The sequence below is a fragment of the Anser cygnoides genome, chromosome 1 (assembly GCF_040182565.1).
Source record: "Anser cygnoides isolate HZ-2024a breed goose chromosome 1, Taihu_goose_T2T_genome, whole genome shotgun sequence".
Taxonomy (NCBI): domain Eukaryota; kingdom Metazoa; phylum Chordata; class Aves; order Anseriformes; family Anatidae; genus Anser; species Anser cygnoides.
The window spans coordinates 121,196,052-121,211,440 of NC_089873.1; the positions used below are offsets into that span (position 1 = coordinate 121,196,052).

General features: G+C 47.3%; 1 protein-coding gene and 1 long non-coding RNA gene across 2 annotated transcripts in view; one reads left to right on the plus strand and one right to left on the minus strand.

The window, feature by feature from the left end:
- TSPAN7 (tetraspanin 7) overlaps positions 1-15,389 on the minus strand; it is a 93,842-nt gene that overhangs the window by 65,116 nt on the left and 13,337 nt on the right. The gene's annotated exons all lie outside the window — the stretch shown is intronic.
- On the plus strand, positions 5,914-14,679 carry LOC136786657 (uncharacterized). The gene is made up of 3 exons (XR_010825919.1): positions 5,914-6,041; positions 6,144-6,263; positions 14,200-14,679. It is a non-coding gene; the product is annotated as an uncharacterized lncRNA (long non-coding RNA).

The following is a 15,389-nucleotide window of genomic DNA, read 5'->3' on the forward strand; positions in this document are numbered from 1 at the left end:
ATAGGGGCAGAGCACGCAGCAGTGCTTGTTCATTCCTTAGCCTCCATTTCGAGCTAGCACATCACCCTGTAATTATCTGAAATAACCTCTGTTCTGCTCGACTTCTCTACCAATGCAAAGCTCACGAGAAACATTTATCATCAGGGGAGGTTTAAAAATACACTAGAGTTTTACAGCAACAGCTAGATAAATGAAGCCCTTAGTTTCCCTGCGTGCTTTTTTTTTTTTTTTTTTTAATATTGCAAGCGCTAATTAGAAAGGATTTTCCAAGTTTGGCTGTGCAAGTTAGTCTGTAAAAATTCAGTGGCGATGGACTTTTCTTATGCTTCAGCTCTAAGACAAGAGCGCCATGCCACTGTTTGGAAAGACTTGTGCATTTAATTCCTAAACAAAGGTACATTGTAAACTCCAGAAGTGCCTCGCTTTAAAATAGATCAAGGACAAAAAGTCTACCATCAACACAAAAGAACTGAATTTCCATAAGAAATATAAAGTTGAGGTTGACATGTATTTTATTGGCTGGTCTTCCTTGAAGAAAGATGTTGGTGGGAACTAACTGTGAGCAAGTAAGAGACCCTACATTTCAAATAGCGTATCATTTGCAGAGGGTTGGTATTTTTTTTTCTGCACCTTTATTACTGTGTGAGCATCTGATTCACTGGGCCTTTTGTGTTTTTTCTTTAATTAAACATTTCAAGCCATTCACCCTCTCTGACTAATGAACCCTGCATATTCTTGTTCTGTGTGCAGATGGGTTGTACACACAAGTGTGAGCATTGTGACCTATGAAGCATAAAAAAACAAATTTTGATTAAAAAAAATAAGAAGAAAACCCCATTCTAATGCAATTTTAGGAGCTTGGGGGAAAAATATAGTCTGAGCACAGGGGAAGCTCAGGCTGTCAGAGTGCCAGGAAAATCTGCAAGAGTCACATACAAAGTTGTAAAAAGATAAATATACTGAAATAACCAAATAATTATATGCAGGAGTTGTTTTTGTAAAGAAACAACACTGCTTTCTTTTAAAAATATTTTCATCCCGTGTCATTTCACTCCTGATCTGTACAACTACCGAAATCCTTTTGCAAGACGCTGCCCAGATTGAGTCGTTATTATGCTTGCAGGAGGCAAAACACTCGGGACGGGTCCCCGTACACCTCCGTTTAGTTCAAGCTGCACCATTACAAATCACCCCTGTGAAAAGGCGCGAAGCAGATCTCTTCTGCTGCGAGCTGAGACGCCGAAGTGGAGAAAATTATTACATACGGTGTCGAAAATGTTTCCTTTGGCAGCAGTTAAGAAAATGCCATTCATTCTGTATACAGCCTGCTTGCTCCTGCATAATAAAGAGAGCAATTGAACAGTCTTAAGAAGTTTACTGGGTCACATTTCTCCTGGACTAAGGCCAGCATTCCCATTATTCGCCAGTGCTGGGCGCCCATTACTCAAATCTTCTACTGGCCTCGATCCTTATTGTTTTACTGGTGCTGACAGCGCCTGAAAACAGAAATATGAACCCTGAAATTAATTACAATGTAAAGCGTGTTTCCAGAGGTTGTTTAAGGCAAAATAAAAAAACTGCTACCCTCGCTTCTCAGGTGGCCAAGTGGCCACGAGAAGTGGAGCCTGTGCACCTCAGCATCACCCGGCACAGGTTGGTCCCCAGTCAAAGCAGCATACGCTGCTCCTCAGAGGCATGGATGAGAACGAGAAGTAAAGTAAAACACAGTGAAGGGTAGAGTAACGTGAGGATTTGATTATGCAAGCCATTAAAGTTAATGGGACTAGTCACACGAGGACATATTATGCCAGCAAGTTTGGTGTTGCAGAAGAGTACAGAGGATAAATGGTACTTTCCAGCTAGGCGGTAGCGCAGCTTTCTAAGGCCGCCCATCCTCTCCCCTCCCTCCCTGCCACAATCGAGGCAGCACATTTTCCAAAAAGCATGTGGCACATGCAGGGTGCTGTGGACAAGAGCCCATGTAGTGGTGCTGCCCTCCTCTTGACCGACGAGCTCAGTGCCCTGAGCCAAACGCCTGCATCCCACACTTCTTGGGCAAAACAGCAAAATGCGGAGACATTAGCAGTCACACAGCCAGTGGCCAAGGTTCCCTTGGTCGGGGAGAACTGCGAGGAATCAAGGCAGCTTTTGCAATGGGAAGCAATTTCTAATGCAAGAAGGTGGCAGAGTATCTCCCCGGGCAACACTGCTGGAAAAAGAAGAAAAAAAAAAAAAACAGAAAAGAAGGGGTATGAAGGCGAGGGAGATTGGAAAGCAGCTGGAGATGGGGACCAAGGGGGGTACCCAGTGCTCCGAGTCCCCTTCAAAGCACGCTGTTTGCTGCCTGGATGGGGACAAGCGGTGCACCCCCAGGCAGCAGCCAGAGCTGGATGCAGCCTTAGAGCCAGCCCCGTCCTCCAAAGTGCTGCGGGGGTCACCTGCCAACACGTCTTCCCCCATGTCCCCTGGGAAAGCAGAGGCACGGGAAGGATGCTGTGCAACCGAACAGACCAGGAAAGAGGCATGGTTAGCAAAAACAGATAATTTTTCTTTCTCCCTAGCTGTACAATTGGGTTCCCCACTTGTTTAACAGATTAGTTTTCTAGAAGAGTTAGTTGCCTTTTTCTTTAGTAACTAAGGAATAATTTTTTAAAATAATCTAGTATTTTAATACTTCATGGACCAGTTTTTAAGCAAAGCTCACAAACTACATTTCACCAGCTGTCTCCATAACCTGAAAGCAATAAAGGTGCACAGAGTTTCCCATACACAGAGAAGAGAAAGGAGCTGTGCACGAGGAGTCGGCAATGGTTGTGCATCAGGAGGAGGGCGAAAGGAAAGAAAAGAAGAGCAAAAAACCCATCCTCCCATCCAGACGCACAAAACCAGCCTGCCCCTGCACACCACCACCGCTGGGTCACTGCAGACGCCCTGTGCCATAGGCACACAGCCTGAGCACACGTGGCCCCGCGCAGCACTCAGGGAGCTGCCCCTTCACAGGCAGCGTACGCACACAGAAGGTGATGACTCCGAAAGTCACAAAATAAACAGGCATACAGGTACGTTTGCAAAGTTTGGCCGAGAATTTTGCTCCTGACTCCCTTTAAACAAATGGGCACAAGCGCTAGGAAATACTCATGCTGCCCAGGTTTAGACAGATCGGGATAATCCCAAGTGCCTGCCCAGAAGGTCCGTATGTGCCAATTTAAAATCATTTCAGATCTGAAAGCAAGAAGGGGAAAGTGAGGGTTAAAAGAACAGATGACGAAAGGGGGAAGACAGCCTTTGAATTTCTGCTGTTAGCAGAGATAAGGAGCCCCGGTAGCTTAATTTCATGCCCAAGAACTAATTTAGTATGTACTCATAGCGCTGTCAGTGTACTCAGCAGAAAGAGCCATTTCTTTTTGTACTGCTGAAATGTGCCCTTTCAGGAGGTACTGAAAAGCCTGCAGGAAAGTCTCCTTTTTTTTTTATTTTGGAAAAACTGTCAGCAGCTGATCTCTTCATTAAGGTAGCTATACACAGGCTTAGCAAAATCAGGCGTGCTGTTTTGCTGATGCTCTTGTAAAGGGTGTAAGGCAGCCGTGCACACACCAGCCTAACACCTCCCCTGCTGCAGAAGAGGCAATTTTTTATTCTTTATTCTCTATTTTATTTATTTTTGAGTTACAATTCTGAGCCTCCCGTATGCTTCCCCTAACAAAATGTTGGTGTGAAGAGGCTGCAGCCGGGCAGGACCGCACCGATGCCTGGCCACAGCAGGGCAAGTATGCGAAAAACCAAAGGAAAGGTAGGCGCTGCCCCACAGACACTTGCAGTGTGACACCCCAACGCTTCGCACAGCAGCAGTGCGATTCCCTAGGGCTCGCAGAGGCACGCCAAGCCTTGCCAATACTCTCCTCTTCCTGCCTGTCCACTGGTACAAACCAGCACTGTTTCTGCAGTACCAGCCAAAGAACGATGGATGCTCCCAGGAGAAAACCTGAGCCAGCTCTGCTCTCCTAACACACTTCCCACAAAAGGGGCAATTTTTTAACCACGCTGGCTAGGCCACAGCCAGCGCTTACATTTGCACAGGTTTAAACGACCACGGTTCAGTTTCCAGCCCATGTAGATCAAGCTGTGGCAAAAATTTAAAACTGAAGCCTGTGCCACGTGTAGGAAGGAAGGCTGGGCTGATCGGTGGTGACTCAGACGTGCTGGCACTGAGGAACAAGCTGACAGAACATTCAATTAACAAATTAGCTTTCCGCTCTCTTAAATAAGCATTACAGTCTTACAAACATCCAAAATACAGCGTTCGGCTTCTACCTCGCAGGCTACACCTGACGTTTTTCCAAGCTCCACTTCTCAGTTTCCATGAAAAACAAGCCTACCTCCTGCACGGTCAGATGTTGTGCTGACAGCAAGGCTTTGCTCTGCGCGCTTCCCCGTAGCTGCAGGGTGCGTTAGCCAATCCCTCTGGGTCACCTCGAGCGGTGTCTCTCCATCAGCAGCGCCGATTTGTGCGAGTGCCTGTTTGCTTGGCCGGCCTCCAAGCACACCAGCTCTCCCGACTGAGTCTCCCGGTCCCTCTCTGAGCAAACGAGAGGCGGGAGGCTCGCACAAAGCCTTCCTGCCATCAGGTGAGGCAGTCAACAACCAGACCTCGGAGGCCTTTTTCAGAGTTGACTTAGAAGAAGGAAAGGAAAACAGACGGGGAAAAGAGACACCCGTGTGTCTCATCCCAAGTCTCAATACCTTCTTCCCTTTACAAAACCGGTAACCTTCTCAATTCGAAGAGAAAAAGTTAACCAGTGCCAACGCTGACTGGTGAAGTGCATTGCCAGAAAACACGCGACTTTGAAAAGAAGTGGCCAAAGCTACAGCAAGGCACCTTCATGTGCTCGCCTCTCCATTACGACACGGGATCAAACACCTGCCCAGAGGAGCTGAACTGCTGTTACACTTCCCCCTTCCCAAACATGACCATTGCTTCCTATGTTGGAAAAAGCGATTTAACAGATTTAAAGGGCTTTTGTAACAAATTGGGCCTGTATTTCCCAAGCTGAGCCATCCCCAAGTGGACCCAAGCACCCAACTTCTTCCGGAGCATCTGCTCTTCCAGCGGCCGGTCTGCACACACAACGGTCCCCGTTTCTGCAGCAGCCACCCCTCAGACAGAACAACGCGTGTGACACGCTGAACAAGCAGCAGGCAGCTTTCGGGCAGGTCCCTTGGGCCAGGACCCTTACAGGACCCTGCCAAAAGCAAGCTACCTATTCCCCGCTCACAGCACAAGCTGCGAACAGACGTTTAGTTTTAATTAAGTTTAATGAATGACAGGCAGACGTAGCAGGGCCAGGACAATGAACAGGGATGGCTGCCTCTCTTTTCTGGGATGGGGAACAGGCAGCAGAGATCTCCAGTGATTTGAAAGCGCAGAGGCCAGCCGAAACTCCCTGGGGAGGCCAAGCATAACGGGAAGAAGATTGCTTGGGATGGAAAAGCAAGCCAGGGAGAAAGAGCTTGCCATCAGGGAACACTAATCCCCAAATCCCTGATGGACGCACAGTAAGCCAAGACACTTGCCTCCCACCTGTCCTCCTCGGGACGCCGCTTGCCCGCCCCGCAGAGCCCTAGGAGCACCTCCTCCCCGCAGCGGCAGGCTCACTTACCACGTCACCACCAGCAGGACATCGGGGTCGTCCTCTGTCCCTCCCGCGGAGGGTGATCCCACCTTACCAAGATTAAGGTCAGCCAGCAAGCGCGTGACGTGCTGACCTCCCGGAGGCTCCAAGCAGGCATCCGCAGAAACGCAGCCCACGTCCCTCCCTCCCCGGCTCCACTCCCACAGCTCCCACGGCCAGAGGTTGCTCCTGGGCTGCTTCCCAAGACGTGCCCCCGTGGGAACAACACGGCTACCCCACAGCCTGCCCCTCGCACCCGCCTGCCCCGTGGCTCCCACAGACTCTCCCCGTGCATGGGAGATGCCCGCCCGCAGCTCGCCGTCCCTGCACCGATTTTTAGCAGGCGCTATCGCCCTCCCTCCCGCTTCACGGGTGAGCAACGGCTTTGAACGCTTGTCTTCCCTTCACACGCCTAATTGCCTGATGTATTGAGGAACTACCTTGTAAAATTACCGCGCAGCTCTGTTTCACTAGGCTCCCATCGCCCGGCATCCGAGTCCGTCACGCACAATCGAGCCAGGGGAATCTTTTATCTTGGCATCGGGAGGAAATAAGAAAGATCCCTACGGATTGAGAGAGCTGCTCTTCGGAATGGTTGGTAATTTTTGTCTCAATCTTTCTTCTTTAAAGCCAAAAACGTTTTTCCCCAGCCTGACTGGTACTTATTTTCCACCGGGACCTCAGGTGAGGAAACCACTGTGTTTGTTCTCAAAAGCTCAGCACATTTTGTACTTAATATAGAGAAAGAAGAAAACAGCCTCAGTGTGATTTTGAAATCGGTGCAAAAGCAGTTAATATTTAAGTACGAAACCCTTAATAAGTAAATCTTTAAGTAAAGAAATCCAACCTGTTTGGATTCTCCTTTTCAAATCCCCTTTCCTACTTCCCCTCTGAGCTCCAAAGCCGACCAGAAGGAGCAGCCCGTGTGACGGAGCACCAGTGCTCAGCACACAAAAGCAGCCCCTCCATCCCCACCCCATGCTGCTCCTGCAGCTTCCCGAGGCTGCAGGAAGAATCGGGGCGTACCAGCTATCTGCTGAGCACCGATCCCAAGGTCAACGTCTCTTTTAAGAGCCACTTCATCCCAAAAACGATGAGCTTGCTCCATCAAAGGTAGCTCGAAACGCAAGCATCGCCGCTACACACAAAAACATAGGGGTGTCAAGTGGTAAAAGGAAGGGAGCCCCCTCGCAGAGAATCACAGCGACTGCTGCAATATTAATGAAGCTCTTTATAGGAGAGAGTCTAAAAAGGACTTTGACTAATGCATTGCAGGCAACGGTACATCAGCAGTGGCTTTTTTATGCAAGAGGCAGCTGGCATTTTAAAAATAGACAACTTTAAACTTGATGGGGGTAGCTCACCAGAGGAGGAAATTATCCGCAAATGAACCATCATTTCAGGGGACAAAGCAGATAAACAAGCCGAGCACAAAGAAAGTTTATTAGCACAAAGGCTCTGGAGCAGTGCTCGGCTGTCAGCACAGCCCTGCCGACCATGAGCAATAAGCGTGAGTAATGGTGATGCTGTGGGTGTCTCAGCATATCCCGTCCCTTACTGTCACCAGAAAAGCCTGTGTAGCAGGCATGTTCTGGCAAAAATCTAATGATTTGCTCCTGTAAACAAAAGGGATGCTCTGTCACCCCCCGGCAGCTCGTGCATTTCTGAAACTGGTATTTAAAAATAACAGGATTACTACTGAGCTGAGCCGAGAAGTGTGGGAAAACGGCCGTGTAGCAGGAGCCAGGCGGGCAGCAGGACACTCGGAGCCTCCACACCTGTGGAGCTAATTGGAAACCGAGGGTCCTCGGGCTTTGGGATGGCATTAAAGGCCCCATTTCCCCAGCACGAGCACGCTGAGAGGCAGCGTACCAAGCAGCCGCCTGCCAAGCAGACAGCGGATGGCTTGGCTTGTTTGGGGCTTGAGTGCTTATTCGTACTAACAGCAGCAACACGGCCTGCTGTCTTGGTGACTGAGAGGCAGGGATGCTGCTGTACCTGTCGGCTCTGTGACAGGGCACCATGAAGGTGACGTACGTACCTGCAGCCGGAGACATCTCCTAAGTGCCCTCGATAAGCGCTCCCCTTCCCTGCGCAGTCAGGATTTAACACGCGGGTCTAAAACGCTGTGGCAAGGGCAGGTGCAAAGGAGGGAGGCTTGATTCACGGCACAGGAGCCCTGGCACCGGGCTCCGCCTGCACATTTACTTTGCTGATGGCCAGCGCCACTTGAATCTTTCTCTTTTGGAGGAAAAGAAAGCTCTCACCACCGATCTCGCTGCAGAGCCGGATCTGCAGAGAAGGGGTTTCATGCCACGGAAAGGGAAAACACAAATAAATGGGAATTTCCCATCAAAAGGCACTGGAGGATAACGCATGAGCACAGCATGACATAACCCTGGGCTTGATTTGTTTTCAAAATGAGCTTTGCCTTGCCTGGGGAGGAAACCTTTGGGCAGTGCAAACACCACAGGCACCCCCGAGCACTGCCCCTGGGTACCACGGGTGCAGTACTGCCGATGCTCACGTAGTGCAGGCAGTCCTTCTGGGCACCGAGACAACGCTGTCTGCATGCGTTATCCCTGAGTAAGACCACACAAAAGCTTTGGGGGGCTTGCAGCATCCCTGTGGGTGCTGAGGCTTCGTCCGATGCCATTCCCACCTGCATCAGCATGCACAGCACTTAAGTTTATGCTTTTGCGCTCCCCTTCCTACTTCCATTTTCCATTTTTTCACATCTCACTCTTTCCCCCTCCCTTTTTTTAATGCAGTGCAGCTTTTTTTTTTTCTTTTTTTCCTCCTGCAAACTGCTAAGGGAAAAAAAAAAAAAGACAAATGCATCTCAAGGGCAAAATGCAGGCTAGATCCGCAGGAGAGCAGCGCTGCGCAGGGCACCCAGGAGCAGAGCATCTCGGCCCCAGCACCCACCGCAGGTGCGTAGGAGGAGCGGCTGCCGTGCTCAGCCTGCACAGTAAATAACTGCGGCCTCATTAGGAGAGCATTACAAATCCAAGATGCAGCTGGCACAGGATGGATTTAGCATGGTTGCCCTATTCAGCACCCATATAAATCTCCTTTCTCTCGCGGCTAAGCCTCCGCTGCAAACAGCCGCTCTGCCCGGCACAGCTGAGCACAGCCGGCACACGCACGGCCAGCCATTAGCAGCGTCCAAGAGGCTGGTGTTCCCCCCCCCAACACTGACCAGTAGCTTTCCATAAACGTCAAACTGGGGCAGAGTCACAGGGAGAAGAGCCTCCGGGGAGAGCTCTGGCTCTGAGGCTGTCAGACAGCCCAGAAGCCCCAGAAGAGCTGGGACTCCTGAAGAGCAAATTAGGAAGGAAGACAGGCTCCTCCAAACCAAAACAGAATGAGATGTTAACCCATTAAATTGGGTTAAAAAAAAAAAAAAGAGAGAGAGAGATGATTTTACCAGGAGTTTTCAACCCCAAGACAATGGGGGATTGCAAAGGCACACAGTGTGTAAGTTGATGTATTCCCTATGGATCATGTCATAAAATCCCTGCCTCCTCAAACTGGGGACAGGAGAGGAGCTGGAAAAATGCAGAGGGAAAAGTTTGAATAAATTGCCCCATTGAAAAAGGTGGTGGGAAAACAGGGAACCAGAACAAACGGACATGTATACTTGGACACCAGGCAGTGGAAGTCTAAAACACAGGATGCAGACTAAGGTGGGGGCCAGAAGTGATTGATTTTAAATGAGACTATCAACACACTAGCAGCACCAGAAACCCAGTAACAGGAAGGCAGTAATGGGGACTCCTCACATACAAGCTACCTGTTACATAGGAAAGAGAGACCAGATAATACTGGTGGGGCTGTGGGAATTAGTGCTGCGTGCTAAGGAAAGCCCAGGCTCAGAAATGCAAGGAGCATTTAACCCTGACCATCACAAAAGCAAAGAAACCCACTGATGTTCCCTAAAAGGAGAGTGACCCCAAAGCATGGGAGCCTATTTGAAAGAAATTAAGTAGAAAAAGCTGCCCCAAAGGAATGCATTTGAGGAGTGTGGGAAAATTGCATAAACTCATCCAACTGGAAGTACAGAGCAAGGGGTACCTGCCAGAGGAGGCATCAGAAAGACCCAGGAAAAGCTGCCATCATGAAATACCAGTCCAATGAACCTTTGTGGCTCACGTACAAAGACAAATGCTGCAGATCCATCTCTCGTGCCTCACTGACACCAGGAGCATGTCCCTGACAGGTTTCATCATTGCTGTCTGGGAAGTGCCCACCTGAGGGACACAGGGAACCTGCTTCTTGGCTAGAGAGAAGATTTAAAAATATGATAAATATTTTTCTGCTTTGTTCTACCAGAACATAAGCTAGAGGCATCCACAGTATCAGATTCAGAGTGATTTCAGGATTTTCAGTATTATTATTGTTGATCTGATTGTTATTTTTTAGGTTAGACATACACAAGAAAACCATTTTATTATTTGATGTTTCAGGGCAAACTGCTTACCATTTGTCTTTCTATTCCTGAAACTGGCAGTCTCAAAGGTGCAGCCCAGGTGTGCTTCAGAAACACCAAAAGGTATGTCAGGAATAAAGACATCTGAAACTTCTGGAGCACAATATTCTGAGAATCTATGGTGCTTCATAAAGAGAGCTTCAAAATAAGTGATGCTAGGGCTCTTCCTCCACCAAATATCTTTCTGTCATCACAGATCAAGTTAGCTAAATTCTTCCCATTTTTCTAGATGAATCACCTTTCACGTACTGTTTCCTGAAATACAAAGCAAATAAAAATAATATTTGAAATAAAATCTTCTGTCTTTACAGGCATCCTCTGCCCAAAGTTATGCCTAGTTCAAACTTGAATTTGAATGCATCAGTAATGTGAATGTCCATATGTCTTCCCACAACAGAAAGCAAGTGCAAATCCTTACACTTTACAGTTATCCTGTGCTTTTCTTGCCAGTTTCAAAGGCAGGTAGACAGTTCATTGTAATACACTCACCAGTGAGCTAGAGAAAAGATCAGCAATGGGTGGTGTCACGACACCGATATTCTCCTTCCTAAACAGGTAATGAACTGTCTTCTCCTCTAGCAGTGCTTGTTAGGCAGACCACACAAAAGGAACCTGCCAATTTCCATCTACCAGAAAGGCTGACACACGAGGTCGAAGCATTATTATAAAGATCTTTTTGCCAGTCAACTTCTAATATACATACAGCTCTTTGAAAAGGGAAGGCACTACATTTAAACTCTGGAGTTAAGCTTTGGGAGGAAGGTGGTGGTTAAATCATGAATCTATGTAATGCATACAGCCTTTACCATCATTTCCTAGGTAATTTCTCATGTCCGCCAAGAACAGATTTTATGCCCAGTACCCAAACTAGCGTATGGCACAAGAGCAAAGCACCTTCCTCCCCATCCAGCTCCTGATAGCCTGGCTGGAACAAGGAGGGAAAGAACACACTTCTGACTGCTCAGGAGACACCTGACCTAGCCTAAATTCATTTGTTAGGGACCCTCTACCCCCTCCTTTCTCAGTCGGAAGGAGAGGTTGGAAGGCCACTAGCAAATTAATGAGCTACTTCTCAAGAGCAGAGCTTAAGGAAGAAGTGCAAGGGAGAGTTGGCATTAAATACTTTTATCCCTTCAGCAGCTTAGGTATAAAAGCTGGTACTCCCTTCCTTGCTGTTCTCCAGAAGGCATGCCATATATCTATCACGTAGCTAACAGAGAATAAAAGAGACAGAAAAGACTCGGCTGTAACCTCCACCAAGGGCAAGTGCCTTTGACCATTTTGCACAGTCATGTATTCAAGAGCTCCTGGAGCAAGTGATGATAAACTCACCTCTTCTTCCCCTGAAAGACCAACCATGTAATTCTAGTTCCACCTCCACTAATGAGACCACGGGTGAAAATGCAGGGCATGTGACTGGGCAAACATTTAAGTTCACTGCTCAGAAAATACCCTTGCAGCAGTTCTAGCTATCACAGGAAGAGACAAACTTACCGGAGCTCTTAGCTTGGTCAATTTGTGAGCAAAAATAAATTCACAGTGTGAACAGCAATTCCCCTGCTCGGTGTCAAACATTAATTGAGAGATTCTGAATAAATTGCAATAAATAAATAAATGTCCTCTGACTGATTATATAAATTATAGAATGATTCGCTCATCAGGAGAAGTATGTATATCAATATAAAGATATGTATGAATAACACATCTCTCCAAATGGCTGAATATCACTTCACCACACCACAGAGGCACTCCAAGACGTCTATGAGATGCCTTCACAGAAACCAGAAGTTCAAACATTTTGGAGAGCTTAGATTAGAGGGGACACCTAGAGCATATCTACAGTGCACAACGCAGGACTGTGGAGCAGCTGTACATCTGGAAACAATACAGACAAACCTGTGCATCCCTGGTGCACAGCCAATGAGTCCTCCCAAGAGGCAAGGAAGAGCACATCTTTAATCCTGACCATGTTACTTCCATGATCCAGGTACCTCTGAACACTCCTACACTGTGCTCGGAAGACAGATCGAGCTCAGAGGTTGCTCAACTGTCTTTACAGGGATCTGGGTTTTGCAGTCCTGATTCCTTTCGAATTTGGATCTTCCTTATATCTTTATATCTTCCTTATATCCTTATATCACAGTCAGATTCTGCCAAACTAACAGGCTAGCACAGAATTACTCTCCAAAGGCTGTACCCAGAAACAGGGCTTTGTAGAAGACCACACAGTTGTACTGCTTATGTCCAAGACGGTAACACTCCTAATGGAGGGTACTTTTCTTCAGACAGAACAAGCCTTGAAATGACCTTCCAGCTTCAGACTAGCAATGTTAAAGTGAAAGGATATAGAAATACCGTTAAACATGGTAATTTCGTGACAGCATTGCCAAGGTGACTCCTGTCACACTAAGGAAGGGCTTTTAGTCCACCGTGAGCAGAGCCCTTCTGACTTTCTAATGCTGAACACGCGGAGAGAGGCCTTGTTAGCACAAGCAGGCAGGTTTGGGAAGAAAGCTGACAGAACAGATCTTTGTGGTGGAATCCTGTAATCACCCAGAAGAGAAACTTTTGAAGTATCTCAGCCCTTCCTTGAAAACTCAGGAGAAGGCAATACGGTCACTTGAGTCCTGTGAGATACTCATTACTACAAGCTGAAGTGACTGTCTCAAGGAAAACAGCCTTCTACAGAAGAAAGCCAGTTCACAAACACAGAATGGCCCAAAGAAGGCTTTAATTACCGTTGTGATGACTTTAAGACCAAATGAGGTAAAAGATGCTTTAAATGGAGGGAAGGATGTTTCTAAAATAAGAGGTCTCATGTTAATTTGGCAAGAGGTCCCAAATGTACCACTTGTGTCTCTCTATTTCTTGAATAACCAGAAAAACTTCTGAGTGAACCCACAAAGAATTTGGCTCTATCCTAGACTCAAGCAAGTGTGTGTATGGGGGGAGAGGAGGACTTTCCACTGACTGGCTTTGTCTTCTCTTCCCTCCCAGAGGACTTCAGAGACAGTCCTCGTGCATCTTCTAACACATTGCCAACCTTTCCTGCCTACTGTTCAAAAGACAGACGTTAAGACAGCAGAAACTGCTGCCATCCCAGTGATGTGCCACTACGAAAGTACAGTTTTCATAACCTAAGTTGAGAGAGAGAAATGCTTCCAGACCAGGCTGAGGTGAAGTGTCTTCCCCTTGCCCAGCTGCCCAAGGAACAGGTCTAAGCCTCACAGGACCACCTTCAGCATCATTGCCTGGACACTTTTGATGTATTTTATCTACTAAGGGTTATCACCCTACTGTAGAGAAAAGAAGCCAGGACATTACATTATTCCATAGTTGACATAAGCTCTAGTCACCTTGCATGAAGCAAGGACTGCTTAGCCTCTGCCCGTCCAGAGGGGAGGAAAATTATTTTGATTCAGGGGGAGGGCAGAATAAAATGCCATGTTCTAAACTGCATTTTCATGAGAACGCTCCTCCAGAAAAAAAAAATTTACTCATGTGAAAAAGGACAGCCACTTCCCTCACAGAGATTTGGTTTCTTAGTGTCAAGAGGAGACAGATGTCAATTAAGAAATATACTGTCAGAGCCCTCAGAAAGGCCTGATCTACCAAACCACAATCAGAAGGCCACATCCAGGATATCTCAGCCTTTGCTTGTTAACATCCCTCCTTTGCAAGCAAGCAACATAATACAGTACACAAAGCAAGCTGTAGATTTAGTGGTTTTGGCAAAGGAAGCCTCAGAGACCTCAGCAGACCCAAAGATTACTTCAGCAGACTGTGTTTAAGATCACAGCTTTCTTCATCTGCTCTTTTCCCCTGCCCCATTACAGATGCTACGCAAGAAACCCACATCAGAGCGTGGATGATGCTGCCTGCCCCACATTAAGAAGAAAGGACTCTTTGACACATCCCCCTTTCCTCTTTCGCCCTTTGCCCACTATAGTATCTAAGCATTTTAGTGCACGAGCCAGGCTAGGGGGGGGAAAATTGGTCCAAAACATCTATGACTAATTCTGTTTTTTTCTCCTGCAGCTTTTCATCAGTTACTACATTTTAGGCTATCATGTGGTACGGCGCAAATGGAAGTGAGATTACATAATGGAACCGACTGCTCTGCTCTATATACTTACGTTGTCACACAGGACATTTGATTACAGGAGAAGCCAAAAAAGGGGGAAAACAGCAAGCACAGCAATTTCTTCCAAGCAGGGATATAATTTCGATATTATTGATATAGCCCTACATGAACCACATACATTAATTTTCGAACATGCCAAGAGCTGGAATAAAGAACACCAAAGATCAGATTCCCCTGATTCCAGCGGAGTTGTGTTCCCTCCTGTGAAACGCTCATGCTGGGATCCAAAACACATATGTAGACAACAGTGGCTCCCACCCTCATGATCCTCCCTGTCCTAGCTAGCATGGGCCATCTGTTACCACTTAGCAGGCAGCCCTACTAAGTACTAGATTGGTACCACTTACGTGAAAAGGATGACTTAAACTGCCAACAAAAATGCCTTTACGAAGTCTTGCCTAAATTACAGTAAGAGCAGCTCGTAATTTACCCACTTAGAAAGTATAATTTAAACCATGCCAAGTAAGGTGATAAAAGGTAAGACACTAGGAACTAAGCCATAGGCCAGTCTCAGTCTCTATCTGACACCACTCATGGAGAAGGAGAAGGGGGAAACAGAAATCATGCTGGAGCACACCTAACAATTCCCTTTTTTAAGATGGTAAGACCCAGGAATGCCAGAGGAATTAATGACCATTTGCAAAATACAGAGTCCCTGCTGAACAGGAACCCTTGTCCACCAGCCCACAGAAGATAAGAACAGAACAGTGACTGCTCTAAACTATCCTGTTCTGCTCTCTGCCCATCCAACCCAGCAATAGCCATCACAAGTGACATTAGGATAAAGCTGCGGTGGTGGAGGAAGGGGCCATCAGAAGAAAAACAGCCCTGCCATTCACCCAAATCCACTCAGCTTCAAATGAGTAATAGGATGAACGATCTGTGCTTTCCATCAGCTGCCCCCCCGACACCCACTGGCACCAAACAACAGAATACACCTCAATCTGCGGGTAGTTAAAAACCTTAATTACCTCTGACATAAAACCAAAGGCACCGAGCATTAATTTCTTCCAGACAGGCCTCACTGTGGGTGTGGGAGAAAGCAAAGACCTATAGTACAGGTTACAGAGCCAGCTCTCAGCAC